The sequence below is a fragment of the Dasypus novemcinctus genome, chromosome 18 (assembly GCF_030445035.2).
Source record: "Dasypus novemcinctus isolate mDasNov1 chromosome 18, mDasNov1.1.hap2, whole genome shotgun sequence".
Taxonomy (NCBI): Eukaryota; Metazoa; Chordata; class Mammalia; order Cingulata; family Dasypodidae; genus Dasypus; species Dasypus novemcinctus.
The window spans coordinates 72686645-72705616 of record NC_080690.1 but is presented as its reverse complement, the minus strand read 5'-3'; the positions used below and the strand labels follow the sequence as shown (position 1 = coordinate 72705616).

The following is an 18972-nucleotide window of genomic DNA, read 5'->3' as shown; positions in this document are numbered from 1 at the left end:
TGGGCATGGGCAGCATGCCGGGCTGGAGGACTGGGCAGTGGGGTCGGAGGTGTGCAGATGCTGCGGCGGGGTCCCAATGGGGTTCACCTGCAGAGGATATCCTCACCTACAGGGCTTTCAAAAGCATTTCCTCCTAAGTATCCAAGAGGCTTCGGCTCCCAAAGGTGAATGGAACCATCTGGGAGACCAGAGGAGGGGTCTGCAGACCCTCGCTGCCAAGTGGCATGGCTGCAGACACTGGAATGGTGTTTCCCCTGGGGCCTGCTCCTGCTCCTGCCTTTCTCCAGCTTTTCCTGTTTCTAGGAGTGTGAAGTTGATTCTGGAGAAATAAAGAGAATCCAAATGAGATGAGAGGCTATTTATTCAAAGCTGGCTCTCATTTTGGGCAGACCCCAAGGTAGGCAGGACCATGGAAAAGTTCATAGGAACAGCAAGAAGGCTCAGGTGCGCTCCAAGGAAGGCTACTGGCAGGGAAGCTGGAGGGGGGCTAACTGAAGGACGTCTTATATGTTTGGGGAGCTCAGCTGGCTTCCCCAGATAGGTCCTTATTTGGAAGAGTGTGTGACAGCAAGAAGGCAAAAACCTAGGATGAATGTCATGGACCCAATTCTTGATGCTTACAGAGATTTGGGGCCTCTTTTTCACTGCCTAGAAATTCCCTCTCCTACCCTGTGGAGGAGGGGAAGGGGCTTTCCCACAATAAGCTCCATAGAGAATTTTCTCTAAACTAAAAAAATACATAACAACAAAAAATAAAACTCTAAGTTTCCCTTTTTCTACAGGTCCATGGAGAAAGTGGAGACTGCCTCTCTGGGGCTACTGATCTAGTGGTGGAGTTCCCTGCTAGTCCTTTCAAGGTTCGCTTAGGCTTCTACCCTCTCCTCCCTCCTTCCCGTCCAAGCAAATCATCAAGGCAGCCTGTCCCTGACCTCAGAACCCTGGGGCCCATGCCTGGGCACCTGTGGACTTGGCCCATTGCAACCTGAGCAGGTGCTCTAGAAGGCAAAGGGAAGGTGAGGTGAGGGGCTCTGACCACTCTCCACACTGAACCCTGTGCCCTCCCTCCTTCTCCAGACCTGGGCATGTTCTTCAAGCTGCTCTGTTGGTGGTCTTGTCCTCCAAAGAGCATCTGCCAACATCTCCCATAGACCTCCTGAGTAGAAATTGGGGCTGACCCAGGCTGGGAGTAGGGGGCTGCAGGGCTGACGGGCTCCTCCAGGCCACCAGGAGGCTGCTCCGGCTGCTCCTCTCCCTGGTGACCGGGAACCTTCTCCCTTCCAGGAGAGCTTCTGATAGCACCCACCCAGATGCTCCTCTTCCCTAGGGGATGCCTTGAGTGCGATTCATCCAGCTTGTATCACTCAGTGACTTCCCCCCACCCCACCCCACTGCCCCATCTCTGCTTCCTTGCCCTCCCTTGTCAGCCTTGTGGTCCTCCCGTCGCTGAGGTACAGGCAGGTCCAAGAGGTTCCAGCCTTCTCTGCTCAAGGCCATTTTGGGAGTGGGTGGTTATGGGCACTTAGCTGGTGGTAGGCAGTATATACTTATTTATTTCTCTGCTATCTTGATTTTTTGAGATACTGGGGAAAGGAGCCATACACAGGACTTAAAAGTAATAATTACTTTATTAATTTATGGATTCATGATGAATCCACAACCATTCACCACTTCCGCCTCCCCTGGATCTCAGGCTCTGAGGAAGGTCAAGACCTCAGGCATGTGAAGTCCTCCTGTCCCACGCCACACGTGGCCTGATCCCTCCCTCCCCTCTCCCTTCCTGCCTGTGGGAACAGTCCAGATGATCTGAGGGTGCAGAAGGGCACAGTGTAGCTCATGAAGCAGGTGAGGGTCAGGGGTACCCCAATAAGGTAGACCCTCCCCGTCCAGCTTCCCATCCTGCCCTGACACAATGTGATGTATGTTTTAATGGGACCCTTGCTTATAGAAAGCATTAGGGGGACAAGGGCAGAAGGAGGTGGATCTTGGAAACATTGCCTGTATCCAGGGTTGCTCAACTGGACCAGTGTCATGGAAGTAGCAGTGGGAGAGGAGTGTGCCCCTGGGGTTGGTGGCTTGCACCTGCTGCACTGACCACGCGCTGCCTGATTCACAACGGACCCCCAGCAGGGCTTGCTCTGCTCCCAGGTCAAGAGGGTCATACACTGTCTTCTCCCCACCTCTTCTCCTCGACCCTGTTTCCAGCCAATACCAGAAGATTCAAGTAATGGAGGCAAAACACAATTATAATGTTTATGTTAATTGGGAACTAGAGAAGAAAAAACAGGAGGAGAGGATCATCTGTTCATGGGGCTTAGTTGTAGGTAACAGAAACCAACTCAAGTTGATTTCTACAGGAGAGGAACTTATAATATTGTATAGATTGCAAACTTGTGAGAATGGATGGAAAATCAGGTTTTATGAAACTCAGATAGGATTCATACCACAACCCCATTGCACAACTCGACTCATCTAGTGAGGACATCCCCATCCACCGCACTAAGCACAAGACTCAGGTTGTACCACAACACCCCACTAGTACTGGACACTGACACCAGCCCTAGCCCTAGCACACAGTTGCTCTAGGAACTCTGTCTGAATGAAGGTTCCAGTCCTGGCTATCTGCGTCAATGCATTCTGCTTCCAAGGTTTAATCTGATTAGTGGAATGTCCCTCCCTTGACCATGACCTCGTTGCAAGGAAGTCTAGGAAGACAAGTGCCTGGCACTTTCTTCCCTGTTTTGGCGAGGCATTCTCTGCCTCCCACTGTGGCTAAGTTGGGAAATCCCAAACCTACATGGCGTTGCAGATGCTAACCAGACTAAAATATCGCAAGTGCCCCCAAGGCAAAGTATATCAGAGTGGTACCAATGAATGTTCTTTGAATATAAAGTGAACGCAATGTTTTCTTTTGTGGCTCTAATCTACACTACCAGAGGAAATTCTGAAAGAAAAATTTTAAAATATTCCACTATTTCATTCTGTAAATTAGTCTCCTGAGGGAACTATGTTAAATGATAACAATTGTTTGGCTGCTTGTTTAAATATTATTGTCAAAAGCATAAAATTTACATGATTGTGTAATTGTAGATATGTATATACACACAAATTCATATATATATGCATGCATGTATGTATGGAGAGAGAATGAGGAAATGATAAAACTCTCAAAATATCATTAGACACCCTGATGTTATCCAGCTGTACCTACAGCTGAACAAAGTCTTAGAAATCCCAGGTATTCAAAAAAATTAATTACCTTTTGGGTTACAGTTTGTGGTGAGTTTCTGTCATTTGCATATAAGACACTCTGGAATAAAGAAAAACGACATGAATAAAATTGGTACTTAACATCTGTTGATTCTATTTTTTTTTTTCATTACAGACATAAATGTACATAGGTGAGAGTATTTCTATGTATTGTAAGAAGGAAAATGTGGGATAAAAACTGAAATCATTTTAGATACAATTTTATAATCCTCTGCCTGTCAGATGAATAAAAAATTTGCCTGTAAAAATTTTCCTTAGTTTTGAAGGAAAACTTTTCTTCTACTGTGTGGAGGTGGGGCGCAGACATATTTGACAAAAAGTAGACTTCTATTATTTTTAGAAAAATTATTTTTAAGTTTCAGTTAAGGCTGATTCTTTTCATTTTTTTAAAGTGTACTTGGTTTGACAAAAATTTAATGTTTTTGCAAAAGAAAGATTTTAAAGCTTAAGCAAATTTAAATATGAGGGCAAAAAAAATATGGAAAATTATATTTTGGATTAAAAAATATTTAACAAGCATAAAATGTAGGCTCCACTAAGAATCTAAATCCAGTGCTCTTTCCTCAATGTGCAGCACATTCACCCAAATATTATCTTTTAAGGGTTCTAGGATATTAGCTTAAACAGAATACAAGCACTAGTATAAGGATTTTATGACATTTTCCACTAATCACTGAAAAATGAACGTGGACATTTACTTCTGCTTTCTCACATAACTTCACTGAAATGATAGTGAAGTGTTTTAAAAGGTCAAACCACCTTTTAAATAGAAGAGACAAGGAGAAAATAATAAAAAATATCAAAAGCAAAAACGAGAATATATGACTAGTACCTTGTTAGCAAACAGTAGAAAACCCAAACCTGAGGCAGTGGTGGCAGAAGCACAAGCAGGCTGACTGATGCTGCTGAGCCCTGCAAGGCTGTGAACTGGAGACAGCAGGTACCCTGTGATAGGACAGGTGGGGAGAAAAATAGGCTGATAAACTGGAAGTCCGTGTATAGAATGGTCAGCAACCCATAATCCTCCCCAAGGCAGAAAGCTGCATGTTTCCTTCCCGGAGATGTTGATTCAGTGAAGCCCTGGACTTAGAAACCAATTGCCCCCATGGACAATAAGACTGCACTTAAAACAAGGGATTAAATCTTGTCTACATGTCAAGCAGAGAGACTTCTAGTACTGAAGATTGCATTGTTTCTAATAGTTCTTTATTGGGGGAAAAATGGCATGGTGAGCAAACCTGTGAACATAGATTTTTTCCTCCTTTTGGCATATTTTCTCTACATATGCTTTCTCTATATAGAGTTTTTCATAAACATCTATTTATAAGAGAGTGATTTCCCAAGCATGACAGTTTGGATGTGGTGAATTAAAAAAAAAAAAAGATTGTTTTTGAACTAATCCATTCCTGTGTATGTGAGACCTTTTGATTGTAAGAGATTTGGTTATGGGACCTTGATTAGATCACTTGATTAGTTCCCTTTGATTGGACCACATCAGTGAAGCATGACAAGGTTTGGTTTCCACCTTCTTGCTGGGCCTTATATAAATGGAGATGCAGAGATGAGACACACAGAGAAAGGAAGTCACCATACTGACCCTGCCATGTGAGAGAGGCTGACAATAGCTAGTGACCAAAGTTGAAGCACAACGTCCCCAAGAGGGTGGGCTCACAGAGCAGCTCAAGGATGAAGAGATAAGCCATACGCCTGACTGCCCACAGCAGAGCTCTGGGAGAGGGAGAGCCTTGACGAGAAGGCAGGGACCTGGGCAGAGATCAGCTGCCATCTTGCTTCACAATGTGGCAGGACACCAGGATTAGCAGTAGGTGAGTTTAGTAAGAAAGCATCTTTGATGATGCTTTGAACATTTTTGCAATCTCAGAATTGTAAGATTTTTACTCTAATAAATTTCCACTATAAAAGTCAATCCATTTCTGGTACTTCACACTGGCTGCCCAGTGTTGAACTAAAAAACCAAGTTTTTCTGTTTAATTTTTCTTGAATTAACTTTTCTACTTTTTTTTCACAAAAAATTATGTAATATAGTAAATTCATTATTGAGAGCTTAGGTTTTTTAAAAAAAATTAAATTCAAGACATTTTTCTCTAAGAATTCAATTATGAAAGTATGTAGGCTTTCCAATTTGTCAACAGCGTTGATGACAGTATTGTTAATTCTGTGTGTTTCCGTGTGTGTATGCGTGTGTGGTATGTGCATGTATACACACAAGATTGTAGTTGTGGCTTAAATAAATTTTGGAGGCTGTGACTGCCATCCTTTATAAACCACAGTAACGTGACTTTCATAGAGCTTGTAGGGGAGTCATCTGTTTTCTGCTTGACTATATGAACAAGGCAGTTAGCTCTGTCCATACAGACATTCTAGAAATCTAGGGCCTTTTTCAAAGATGGGCATTTGAGTATAAGTAGTCTGTGAGATCATGATTTGTACTGCATTAACAATTATGCAGAGACTAGTGAAATACATAAAAATTTTTTGGTACCTACTAAGCTTTAAGCTTTCAAAAAAAGTCAATGGGGGGAAACGGACTTTGGCCCAGTGGATAGGGCGTCCGTCTACCATATGGGAGGTCCGCGGTTCAAACCCCACGCCTCCTTGACCCGTGTGGAGCTGGCCATGCGCAGCGCTGATGCACGCAAGGAGTGCCGTGCCACGAAAGGGTGTCCCCCGCCTGGGGGAGCCCCACGCGCAAGGAGTGCGCCCGTGAGGAAAGCCACCCAGCGTGAAAAGAGCAGCCTGCCCAGGAATGGCGCCGCCCACACTTCCCGTGCCGCTGACGACAACAGAAGCGGACAAAGAAACAAGACGCAGCAAATAGACACCAAGAACAGACAACCAGGGGAGGGGAGGAAATTAAATAAATAAATCTTTAAAAAAACAAAAAACAAAAAAACAAAAAAAGTCAATGGTGTAGTTTTTATGGGGTTCTATTTTTGCTTTGAATTTATGTTGATGAAAAAGAGGAAAGAATGGGGGAAAGCAGATTCCTTTACTAGGATTTTAGTTTTTCCTCCTGATTAGACAGTTGAGAATAATACAAACTAAAGGTTTTAATCATCAGCAGAAAAAGAGACTTTAAGATTTTGTTTAGCCCCAGAAGAAAATAAAATTGCCATTTCCATTTCTTCCATAAAGGAAAAGTGCTGCTCACCCAAAACTGATTTTTGTGACCCAACCAGCAATGCCTGCTCTACTCTTACACTTGTTTACAATGTCTTAGGATAACCAGTGCTGGAAAAAACAAGGAAGCAAAACAAATACTGTCTTTGAAAGAGTATTTTTGCTTGAAAGTTCTGTAATACTTTGATACTGAGAAATTTCAATGTTACTGTGCACTCAAATCCATGATTTTAAAATGGTATATGAACAAAAGTAACATAAAAAACCATAAAATTTTGAGAAAGATTGATGTGTGTTGTGATTTACAGCCAAAACTATGTTTAAACCTAAGTTTCATTTCCTGTTTTAATTGCAGTGAGATTACTGTTTGGGAAAGGTATTCAGTGAATGTTTTATAAATTACTTTTTCTCATTCCCAGTCATGCCATCAGATAGAGGAAAGGATGAAAGTATGTTCCTTGGTGTGAAGACATAGAGACCCAAACTGGTACAGCATTTTGTTTCAGTTTTTTTATAGTAATTTGAACATTTGAATCCACCACTGAGTATTCAAAGCCCAGTCCACAGTAAATGTTTATTCCTGTCAGGACCCATTTGTAGCTCCTGGGGCTCCCAGCACCAGCCCAACTTGGCAGCTATGTCCAGGCCCTTACCCCAGGAGAATCTGCTGCTCAGTTATCCATAGACTCCTTCTCTCTTGTTGGCAGACAGCAGTTCTTGGCGGCAATTTGTACTTCAGCAGGTGCAGGAGAAGCGGTCTAGATTCAGCCCCTATCTGCACTGCTGCAGCTCCCTCATGTTGACTCATTTCACGGACCCAGGTAGCCACCTCAAGTGAGCACATCAGGATATCCATTTGCCAGTTCCAATCAGCTTCCAGTCCTGGGAGGGTGTTCTTTCAGTGGGCATTGGCATGTCCTACTTTAATAAACTCCTTAAATTCCCCTACTTATTTCCATAAGTCTGCAGCCTATATGGGTAATTCATTTCATAGTCCAGTTTTCCATTAACCATCTGTCTGACCATATGGCCAGGCCATTGGTCACCACCCTTGAGTAGGTAAAACCCAAACAAAGAGGCAAACAGCATACAGTTCATCCCAATGAGCTGATCTGTTTTTACCGTCTTTAATGAGAGAGACAGACGAAGCCAAACTCAGCATGTAAATGTAATGCCTTCCCCCCAGCGTGGGACATGACACCCAGGGATGAGCCTCCCTGGCACTGAGGGATCACTATCAACTACCAACTGATGATGCAACTGGAAAAAGACCTTGAATGGAAGGTTCAATGCGGATCAGCAGAATATCCCTGTCTACATAAAATAACATGACTTTAAAATGCTGTTTGACCTAATGTAAGGGGGAAATGGAAAGGAGAAATGAGTTTATATGGCTATGAGTCTCTAAAAAAGAGTCTGGAGGCTGTCAGAAGGATTGCCCTTATGCACAACTGAGCAGAGTCTAAGAGACAGATAAAGGAGATACAACCCCTAGGTATTGGTTCCTTTGAGGGCTAAAGAGACCCATGGGTACTATGGTCATGGCAGATGGGGTTTACTGCCATGTCAGATGGCCCTTCTTTGGAGCTGGTGTTTATGCGTGACGAATCTGGACTCAGATGGGATCTCTCTTCATAAGACTTTCATGCTACTGTGCTGGAGTTGTAGTTGGTGTTGGGGTTTAAGATATATTTAGGGGATCTGAATCTCTGGACTGACAATGTGATAGCCAGGCCCTGAGCCTCAACAGACTCCGGCACCTACAATCTGATTTATTGGACTCATCTCACTCAGCTAAGATGGAGCTGAAGAAGGACAACCACCACACCATGGAGCCTAGAGTGCCTACAACTGAAAGCGGGAGGATTGCATCCAGTATCCATGTGGAATCTGAGCCTCCTCTTGACATAGAGGTGCAATGGACACAACCAATCCAATGTCCACAGAGAAAAGGTGGCATTGGAGTGGGAAAAGTGGACATGGTGGCTAATGGGTATGGGGAATGGCAGGAAGAGACGAGATGTGGAGGCGTCTTTGGGACTTGGAGCTGCCCTGGATGGTGCTTCAGGGGCAATCACCGAACATTGTAAATCCTCACAGGGCCCACTGGATGGAATGGGGGAGAGTATGGGCCATGATGTGGACCATTGACCATGAGGTGCAGAGGTGCCCAGAGATGTACTTACCAAATGCAATGGCTGTGTCATGATGATGGGAATGAGTGTTGCTGGGGGGGGAGTGGTAGGGTGGGGGGTGGGGTGGGGTTGAATGTGTCCTCATATATATTTTTTAAATATTTTTACAAAATCAATAAAATAAAATAAAATAAAATCATAAAAGAAATTTTAAAAAGAGAAAAAAAAATAAACCATTTTTCCTTCTCAAAAAAAAAATAAAATAAAAATTAAAAAAATGAGAGAGACAGAATGCTGTCTATCCATCCTTGGAACTGTCCACCTTAAACCAAGCAGCTCTTTTTGGGCCAAGTGAGAGCTGTTTATAGGTACCTCAAAATGGCAATAGGATCTGGCACTGCCCCAGTTGTTTCCAGAGTTGGTCCTAGAGAAAAAGAGGCTACCTACTTTAAAATATAAGAACTTCCTTGCATTTCCCTGGTAGCTTGTTCTTGTATAAACCTTTTACATTTTATTATAGAAATCTCCTGGGCATGGTCCTCCTTATTAGCATGTTTCTCTCATATTACCAAGACATCATGGGTATTTCAAGATTACTTTATGTCCTTCAGTCATAGGGGCAGTCTCAAATAAAACCCAATCTCCAGCAAGTTGCCTTAAATGAAAATTTTCTGGTTCAAAATCCCAGTCTCTGTTAGGTGGTGCTCTCTGGTTTTTGCCATAAGTTCCATTCTGCATAAAGATTCCAAGTCTTCTTGTGAGTAGTTTTATGGATAGGAGCTAGCAATGTTCCCAGATGTAGAAGGCGTCTCCTCTGAAATCCTAATACACCAACTGGATGCTGGGCTTCTAATATGTTTTGCCCACTAAGTATCATATATATATTGTTTCAAATTAACAACCTGTATGGGCTCAGGCAATTTTTTTGGTTCCCATTTAGCATGTCCAATCAATATTGCCTGAAGGGCGTATTCACATGCCTTCTGTTTTACAAAGCCAGGTAGGGAAAATGCGTCCCAGTCAGATACAATATCATACTCATAATATATTCAGGTAAAAGAAACACACCACATTGCACATAAAGTCTGTTCAAATACTCTGATTTTCATCCAAACTTTTTCACCTTAATCTCAAATACTGCTTTCCCATATCCCCCCAACCTAAATATAATCCCCATTATGGAATCACAGTGTATAGGGCTCCCATGCCAAGGAGTCCCAGAAATATCTCTTCTCTACCCCCTTATCGTTTACCCACTCAGATGCCAGGGTTCAGGTGAAGAGACCCAGATCCTTTTCTTGATTAGACTGTTGGACCATGCCTTAGGAAATATGAAGTTTCACATTATTATCTTTGGCTTCAGCTTTTAAATACCCCAAATTAGCATAAACAGAGCAGACTTATTTAGTATTCTTCAATGTTGGGGGAACCAGCTGCAGAGGTTGAAAGTCAGAGTGCCCATTGGTCCACCCAATCTCTAGGGTGCTACACTGAGACGTTTGTTTTGACCCCATCAATGTCTACTTAATTCATCCCATATCTTAGTGACTAAAGACTTTTCACTCTGTTGGGATGAGTCTCTTGACTCTCCCCTTTGTTTTCCACCATTCTCTTATGAATCACTATAATTTTCTTTGCTATTACTTCAGCATAACTTTTCCCTTTGATAGCAGCCTGGAAACTAGCAGCTGTAGCTCAGACAGGGCAGAATCCAAGCTCAGCCAGGTAAAAGTAGCTACCCCAACATGTTCATTTACCTTAATTTAAGCTACTATAGGTAACAATAACCAAGGAACTGCATGTTTAGCTTGTTTCTTATTGCTTTGCATTTTCTTACACATCCAGTGAGCCAACTCCTTGGGAGTTAGAGCCATTATTTTCTAAATCCCAATGATAATTTTCACCTCCAGCACCCGGTGCAGTACAGTTGCAGTTCCATACCATCGGTAACCCTGTGGCCATTCAGGAATCAAAGGTGCATCATTCAGCCCCCACCTCATCATCCTTCTCCTTCCCCAACTACTGTTTCAGTGAGTCAGGGTCATTCTAGCGAATCCCCCTTCTGACACAGTTAGTGTTAACCTCACACTAACTGTGAGGTTAGGAGAGAGTTTGGAAGGTGGCCTCACTCATGATACTAACTGCAGAGTTCAGGAGACCCTAAAGCAATTACTCTTAAGTTTGATAATTCACTAGGACTCACAGAACTGTCTGTTACAGCTAAAAGATACTAAAGGATACAGATAAGAATCAGCCAAGGGAAGTGGTGCATAGGGCAGAGTCCAGGAAGATTCCAAACATGGAGCTTCCTGTTGTCTTCTCCCCGTGGAGTCATGGACAGCATTATTTTCTTGGCAATGGTGTGTCACAAAATTCACGGAGTATTGCCAACCAAGGAAGCTTAGCCAAGTCTTAGCATCCAGAGTTTTCTGGGCACTAATCATGTAGGAATGGTTGACCCACCACACGACTGATCTTAGTCTCCAGGACCTTTGGAGGTCAAGCATGATGCTGTGTGACCCAAGCGCCCCATCATAAATCACATTGTTAGGCATCCAGTATGGCCAGCCCATGCTCTAAATCTGATGGGTCCCAAGACCCCCCAAGATACTCCTATCAGTCATGACATTCCAAAGGCTTATAGATTACCTCCCAGAAGCTGAGGGCAAGGGCCATACCTCTCTTTGGGTAAGGTTAACTTCCCTACTATACAGAATGATAAATGCCAAATTTAGAATAATAGTTATCTCCGGGTTTGAGAGTAGGAGATGTGTGTTGGGGAGGATGGTAAACAAGGTATTTTACATTTTAAGCTGGTTTGTGGGTATGTGCTCTTGTTATACCGTTTTTATGCCTTTGTATACACTTAAAATTATTTCTTAATATTTAAGTGAAAATTTGTTCATTTATACTTTATGTAAAGACTATATATGTATTATGTGTAAATATATATGTATGCCTATACATTCATATTATAATATACTAATAAATATGCATATGTAAATGACTAAAGCAAAGATCAGGACAGATCAATAATAAGCTGTTTCCAGTGTCTACCCATTGATGGAAGAGTGGTTATGGAAAGGATGAAGTATAATTTTCAGTTTTTTATTCTATATATATTACTGTTTGACATATAAGTCTGCATTCCTGTATTAAATTGGTGAATAAATTCTTTCTGTTAAGATGGAACAGTAAAAGAAAAAAAGAGAGCATTACATAATAGGCCATAATAAAATCTAAAAACATACTTTAAACACATATTTACTCATTTACTGAATCCCTGGCAATTTCACATGCATCCCATGCTTGCTTTCTCATTTAAACCTCCCAAGAACTTGAGAGATTGACTGTACAAAGGGATAATGTCAGACTATGTATGACAACAGAACTCTTTCAACCTCTGTAGCAATCAGCCCAGGAAGCCAAACCACAACTTCTGTAGCAACTGGCCCCACATGTCAGACTTGGTCAATGAATACCTGCTTCCCTACTTTTTGCTCCTCCTTCCAACTCAGAATCAACTACGGAAAGCTAAATATGCTCCCCAATCCAATCACATAAGACGCCCTCACCTCCAGCTAGCTTACTTCCAGCTTCCCCCTGGTAACAACCTCTAATCAGAGACTATCTGAAACTCCTTCCCTTCTTTCACAGTAAAGTTTCCCATTCCCCTGCCCACCTCAGAGACTCTGCTAAATGGAAGCGATGGTGGTTGACACAATTGATATTCTAAGCTCTAAATACATGGCCTTTGTTTGATCTCATTTGGGTGGTCTTTGTTTATTTCTACAAACCCTGTGGAATTAGGTCTTATGATTTCTTCTTTACAGTGGAAGAAACTAAGCTCAGAGAAATAAGTGATTTGCCCGGGATCACTGAGCAACTGTAGTTAAAGATGGATTTAAAACTCAGGTTCTACTTCAACTTCCAAAAGAGTAGAAATTGTATAGACTACTCAGGTTCTCTGGCCACCAGGCAATACAGTAAGGTTAGAAATTAAAAATTTAAACTCCCCTTCCCCCATCTCAGAAAAAGGAAAAACCCAATCATTTAAAACTCAAGACACATCACTAAATTGAATAAAATTGTGTTCAAGTAGAAATCAAAGAAATAAAAAATCAAAACCTTGTAGTCCTCTTTGACTGTTCTCATACATCTGTTAGGAAATCCTGTTGGCACTACTTTCAGAATACATTAAAAATCTGACAACTTCCAATCACCTCCTCTGCCACCATTCTGGCCCAAGCCTCATTCTCTCACCTAGATGGCTGTAAAACAATCCCCTTACTGGTTTTGTTTGCTTTACCTTTGACCCCCACATTCTATTTCCCGCAGTCAGAGGGATCCTATTACATCTAAGTAAGAGCCTGCACCTTTTCAGCTCAGAACTCTCTAATGGCTCTCATCTCACTCAGATTAAAGGCCAATGTTTTGCATAATGTGGTTTCCTCCATTTAATTCTCTGACCTCATCTCCTGCCACCACTCCACAGAGTTCTATAGTCTCTCCATTTAAAATAGTTATCTGCTTTTTCCTGAGTCTCTATCAAGAAGGATATCCCTTTGCAATGGCACTTTTCCATTTGGTCCTCCAGGCAACCAACATTTTTGAGCATCTCCTTCATGTCACTTCTTCTAGGGTTATGGCAACTAACAAGGACACAACCCCTGTCCTCATCCTAATATGGAAGGCAGGCGGTAAACATGATGGCAATATAACTTGATTGCTGTAAAGTGCTATAAAGAAAAATGATACAGGATAATGACAGAGTCCTGGCATGGGTGGAGGAGCAAAAAGGCAACAGTTTAGCGAGGGTGGTCAAGGAAGGCCTCTGAGGAAATGACATTTGAGCAGAGGCCTAAAGAGAGGAAAGCCATGCTGAGATAGGGAGAAAGAAATTGTGACTAGAGGTAGCAGAATTGCAAATCCTGAGGAGTTTAGCATGTTTAAGAGAAAAAAGATTGGTGGCTGAAATGTAGGGAGAGGGAGACTGGCATGAGAGGGAGTCAGATTCCAGGCAGGGTCAGTTCCTAGAAGCATGAGGAGTATGAATTGTATTATTTGGGATTCAAGGGAGCATTTTAAGGGGTGTGATCATGAATTGTCTGACTTGGTTTAAGTTCACTGTGGCTGCTGTGTGGAAACTGGACCACTGAGGGCAAGAATGGAAGCACAGGACCTGTGAGGAAACTACTTCAGGCATCCAGGTAAAGGTGATGATGGCTTGGTCCAGGTGAGGTTGGTGGAGATTTCACATTTGTTGGATTGAGAATATATTCCCCAGGCAAAAATAACAAGTTTAGTTGGTGAATGTGATATAAGGTGAGGAAAAGAGAAGAATCAAGGATAACTCAAGGCTCCCACCCAATTCACTGAGCAGATCTCATTTTATTTTAACTATCAGTTATTATGTCTATCTCCTGCACTGAACTATGAGTCCCATGAGAAAACTGCTGTGACTGAGTCACTCTGACTCTCTTGTACCACGCCTAGAGGCTATAACATAGTACTTGTTCAATAAATACCACTTTTATGAAAGAACAGTTTTGGAGTCGGGAGTTGAATATTGAGCTGTGATCCTACTGGTAACTAAATGTTTTATAATTATTTTAAAAATTGAGATAATTCACCTACCATAAAGTTAACCTTAATACAGTATAGAATTCAGTGTTCTTCAATACATTCACAAATTTGGGCAACCATCACCACTAAGTCCAGAACATTTTCATTACCCTCAAAAGAAACCTTTTATCCATTAGAATTCTCTCCCCATTCTCCCTGAACTCCTTTTCCCTTCAGCCCTACCCAACCACTAGTCTACTGTCTCTATGGATTTGCCTAATCTGGCCATTTCATATGAACTGAATTATTATAAAATATGTGACCTTTTGTGTCTGGCTTCCTTCACTTAGTATAATATCTCCAAGGTTCATCCATGTTTTTCATATCATTACTTCATTCCTCTTTATGACCAAATAATATTCCATTGTATAAATATACCACATTTTATCTATTCATCAATCAATGGTCATTTGTTTTTTTCCCCACTCTTTGGCTATTATGAAACATACTACTATGAGTGATAACTAATTTTTAGTTAGCATTTAATGAGAAACTATTGCTGCTATATACAGTTCTAAGGATGTGGAAATTTGATATCTCAACAAATTCTCCCAACAGTCTTGCGAGAAAGATCTCAGATCACCAATTCACAGAGAAGGGCATGGGCCCAGAGAAGTACAGCAACTGGCCTAAAGGCCCATAGATATTAGGTTGAGAGATTTCAGACTAAACCCTTGTCTCCAATCCAGTGTGCTTTCTATGATACCATTTTGCCTTAAAATCTGCTACATAAGCATGTGTTAAGTCCCTCCTCTGCTCTAAGTCCATTTCCTCATGAATAAATATGCGAATAAATCAGCTGGCCCTGACCACCTCCACAGAGTTAGCAAAATATGCAGAGAAAGAGCAATGTGAGTTAAAGACATCTTCAGCTATGACTTGATATGACACATAGTATACTTAGGAAAGGGTTCTAGATTCTTCCTGGAAGTGGACAGGAAGTCAGAGGCCTGGTCTTGTCTCCTACTCCCTGGATGATTCTCTCACTGTGTGCCTGCTTCAGAAGCTACAAACTGGTGTTACCCAGCTGGATTAGTTCCATAAATAGGTTTTGTTTGGCCTACTAAATGCTTCCTTTTCAAAAGTTAATTTCTTGGGGCCATAACATTTAAAAATCAGGATACTTCAACAAAAACTTCAAACATGCAGTTTTTCTTTCTCTCTCTTTAAATTACAACTTCTGACAGCAGTGGCATATGAAAGCAATCTGGCCTGGGTACTGGGCCATACATTCCTACATTCCCTGCTTCACTCACCTGAGTGTATCTTGATACCCAGTGTGGTCAGGGAATCAGCAGCATCACTTGAAAGTTTGTTAGAAACGCATAATCTCAATCCCACCCTAAACCAAATGAAATGGCCTGCATTTTAACAAGATCGCCGTATGATTCATATGCAGATTAAAGTTTGAAAAGCAGATTAAATTTGAAAAAGTTTAATGGGTACAGGTTAAGACTGTGGACTCTCAAGTCAGACCTCCTGGGTTTGAAACCTGGCTAGCTGTGTGATGGTGGGTGAGCTTTTGCATGTTTTTGTCGGCCTCAGTTTCCTCATAAAACATGGATAATAACGGCACTCACGTCATAGGGTAGTTGCTGGATTAAACGAGTTACTAGAACAGAACTTCCATATAGTAAGCACTCGTACACAGTAAGCTACTCTTTATTAAAAACTGGTGGCACTTGATTTGGGACCACTCTTGACCACCTCTAATTCCTTCCCAGTGATTTTCTGGTTCTAGAACCAACCCTCTGCTTTCTTATTCCACACCGGTTATATGACACCCCTCTGAGTGAACTCTGCTCCAACACTTAACTGCACATATCAAAACAAATACCACTTCTCCTTTTCCTCATATCAAGAAGCTGCTTCCCAGGCTTCCAGGTAATTAAGAGCTTCTCTCCTTCACACCCACATCTGCTCCCTTTTTGCACTGACAATATTTTCTTTCCTAGTCTCCAATTTAAAAATCTCATGTTGGCTGTTGGGATGAGTGCCATCTGCAGTTCTGGCTCAGGCTTTGCCAGAAGATCACTGAATAACCTTGGTCAAGTATGTCCCCCTCTCTGGCTTTTCTTTTATTTCCTCTTCTGTAACATGAGGGTTTTATTGCTTAAAATGTATTGATCAGCTCTAAAATTCGAATTTTTTTTTTCTTCTTCCTCTCAGCCAGGCTTTGGAACATTCATAGGATAACTCCTCACTCACTCTTTCCCCTCCCTTTTATATTTTCCTTTGCCCACCATTTCCCCTTTTACCTTTGTCTCTTGTTCCAAGGGATCCAGGATATTGTTCCTTCTCAGCACACCTCCTCTGGATACTTCCTTGAAAGTGCCTGTTTAATTTACAGTGGCTGTTAGTGGTGCAAAGGTCTTTGTGGACTTGTTACGGGGAAGACTGATTCACGGATGGCTGCTCCACTTATGCTGACTGAAGACCAACCATTAGTGAGCCTCATTGACTGGCTTACACCTGGGATAACCGTGTGATTAATGCCTGGGGGCCCTACAGTACTAAGTGATTAGGAAACTGATTTGGTGGAAGGCTAATCAACAGATCAACTGGGCAGGCTGCAAAGGGGGTGGGTTTCTTGACCAGCTGACTGACCAGGGCGCTTGTTAACCGACAGACCCCTTGGTTTGTCTCTTCGTAGGCTGATGACCTCAGGATGGCCAGGAGGCTGGCTTACGGCCAGGGGCAGGGACCTCGGGGAAGCCCCCGGTGAGCTGGCTGACTTACCGGGGAGAGACTGGCCCACGCACTGGCTCTCGGGAGCCTCGCCGTCAGACAAGCGTAGGCTTTAATCTGACCAAGGAGCTTCCGCGGGCCTGACAGACGACCTGACAGGCCTGACTATCTCCCACCCCAGGACACTCTGACCGCTGGACCGATGCATCGACTGAGGAGCCGTGGTCCCTGGAAACGCAATTTGGCCAGTAACGGCAACTGACCCGCGTCCAACGTCTGGCCCGGGTGGCAGGTGCGCACGCGCCCAGGCGTTGGGCAGGGGCTCGAGGAAGGCTACCAATCAGCGGCTGCCGTTCCTACTCTGCAGCCAATGAGCAGCTTCAAGTGCCTACTCTGCAGCCAATCAGCGGCTGCGCGTGCCTACCCCACAGCCAATGAGCAAATTCCTGCTCCACCAATCAAGGAGGCAGGTGGAACTTTGCGCTGCAGGTACCTCCCTCTTGGCCCTGATGCGCAGCCGCCAGAGCCGAGCTAGCTAGCACGGGGCAGCGCCACCGCAATTTGGGCCCAGGTTTTCTCTTCTGAGGGGACTTCCCTGACTACCCTAATTAAAACTGCTCTGCCTTCCACCCTGATCACTCCGTTCTTGATTCACCCTGCTTTGTTTTTCTTCAAAACACTTATTATTTCTAAATTATATTTTTATTTATAGTCTGAGTGTCTCTCTAGGATGTAAGGTTGGTGTGGGCAAGGTCGTGGACAGAGGTCAACCCCAAGGGGGCGGAGCCTCAGTCTCCTCCCTGTCCCATCCCCCATGGGCTGGGTGCCCTTCGTGGGCTTGGAGAGACCATCAGGAGGACTTCTCATTGGAGGGGAGGCCACGCCCAGGCACCAATTAGAGGAGTTTGACCTAGGAAAGGAACCCCAGAGGTTCCCAGAAGTGGGCAGACATGGGCAGGGCCAGGTCTCTGCTCTTGAGCTAGAGGTTGGAGGAGGCTGGAGTCTCCTGTTGGTCTCCACAAATCAGAAGTCGGTGACTGGAAGTCAGACAGGGGTGAGGGTAAGGGGCCGTGGGGCAGGGGACTGGGTGGAAGAGGGGTCCTATTCTCCACCATAAAAGCTTCTTTGGGCCAATCAGAAGTCAACCTTTATGTCTCTTTGGAAACTCCTGGTTCTCTGCACCAAAAATGTCCACCACATTTGTAATTTTAAACTGTCTAGTAGCCAAACTAATTTGCATCTATTTTATTAAACTCAATATATACAAAATCTTGTCATTTCAACATGAAATCAATATAAAATATTGAATATGGTGTGGCGCCTGGGGATGAGGCACAGCGTCAGGCAACAGTCTGGCTTGCCTCTCTGGCCAGCTCTGGCGCGAAGTAGGTACCGCTTCCACTAGGGTAAGGGTGGCTGGTACCGGCGCTCCGCCCTCGGCCCGGTACGGGCATCACCGCCCTCGGCCCGGTACGGGCATCACCGCCCTCGGCCCGCCCTTCGGCCCTCCCACCGCACGTCATCTCATGCCCCCCCTGCTTGCCCAGCCGACCGCCTGACCTTATAAGGGCATTCAGCCCGCCCGGACCAATAGGGAGCCGGGGCCAGCAACAGCCCTCCCCGCGCCAGCCTGCAGCGCCTCAGCTCCCATACCATAGATAGGCAAAAAGCCCGTGCTCACCAATCAGCTCTCACCCCGCACTAGCCCCACCCCCGTTCCCTCGGGCTTATATTGTCAAACACTTCCTCAATAAATCGGATCTGCGCCATCAGCCAGTCTCCGTGGTCTGTCTCCTCTACCCGGGACGCGTCGTCTTCGCCTCCTGCGACCCCACGAAGCCCCGCAGAGGCTTCATGGGGAGACAAGAAAAGATGGAGGAAGGGTCAGGAAAGTCATAACCTTACTGTGTCTCCTTCCCAGGTTGGGAAGTTTTCACTGTCCAGCATACACAAGACTGCAAGCAGAAGATAGATAGTTGGTTCGGAGACAGGTAGAATCATCCTTTGGGAAAAAAACAAATGATGGATGTGGTGGGAGTGTTTCTTGACCACATGAGAGATATATATATTTCCTTTTAGTAGATATATTTAGATATATTTACTTTTTCAGAGTAGA

The 18972-nt window shown here is 43.6% G+C and overlaps 2 long non-coding RNA genes across 2 annotated transcripts; one reads left to right on the top strand and one right to left on the bottom strand.

The window, feature by feature from the left end:
- Nucleotides 1-3126: 3126 nt before the first annotated feature.
- LOC131274391 (uncharacterized) lies at nt 3127-17034 on the bottom strand. Its single transcript, XR_009181658.1, has 4 exons — nt 16908-17034; nt 16427-16503; nt 4129-4212; nt 3127-3307 (listed from the first exon to the last, which is right to left on the bottom strand). It is a non-coding gene; the product is annotated as an uncharacterized lncRNA (long non-coding RNA).
- On the top strand, nt 11168-17491 carry LOC131274390 (uncharacterized). Its single transcript, XR_009181657.1, has 3 exons — nt 11168-11231; nt 13667-13753; nt 16822-17491. It is a non-coding gene; the product is annotated as an uncharacterized lncRNA (long non-coding RNA).
- Nucleotides 17492-18972: the final 1481 nt, after the last annotated feature.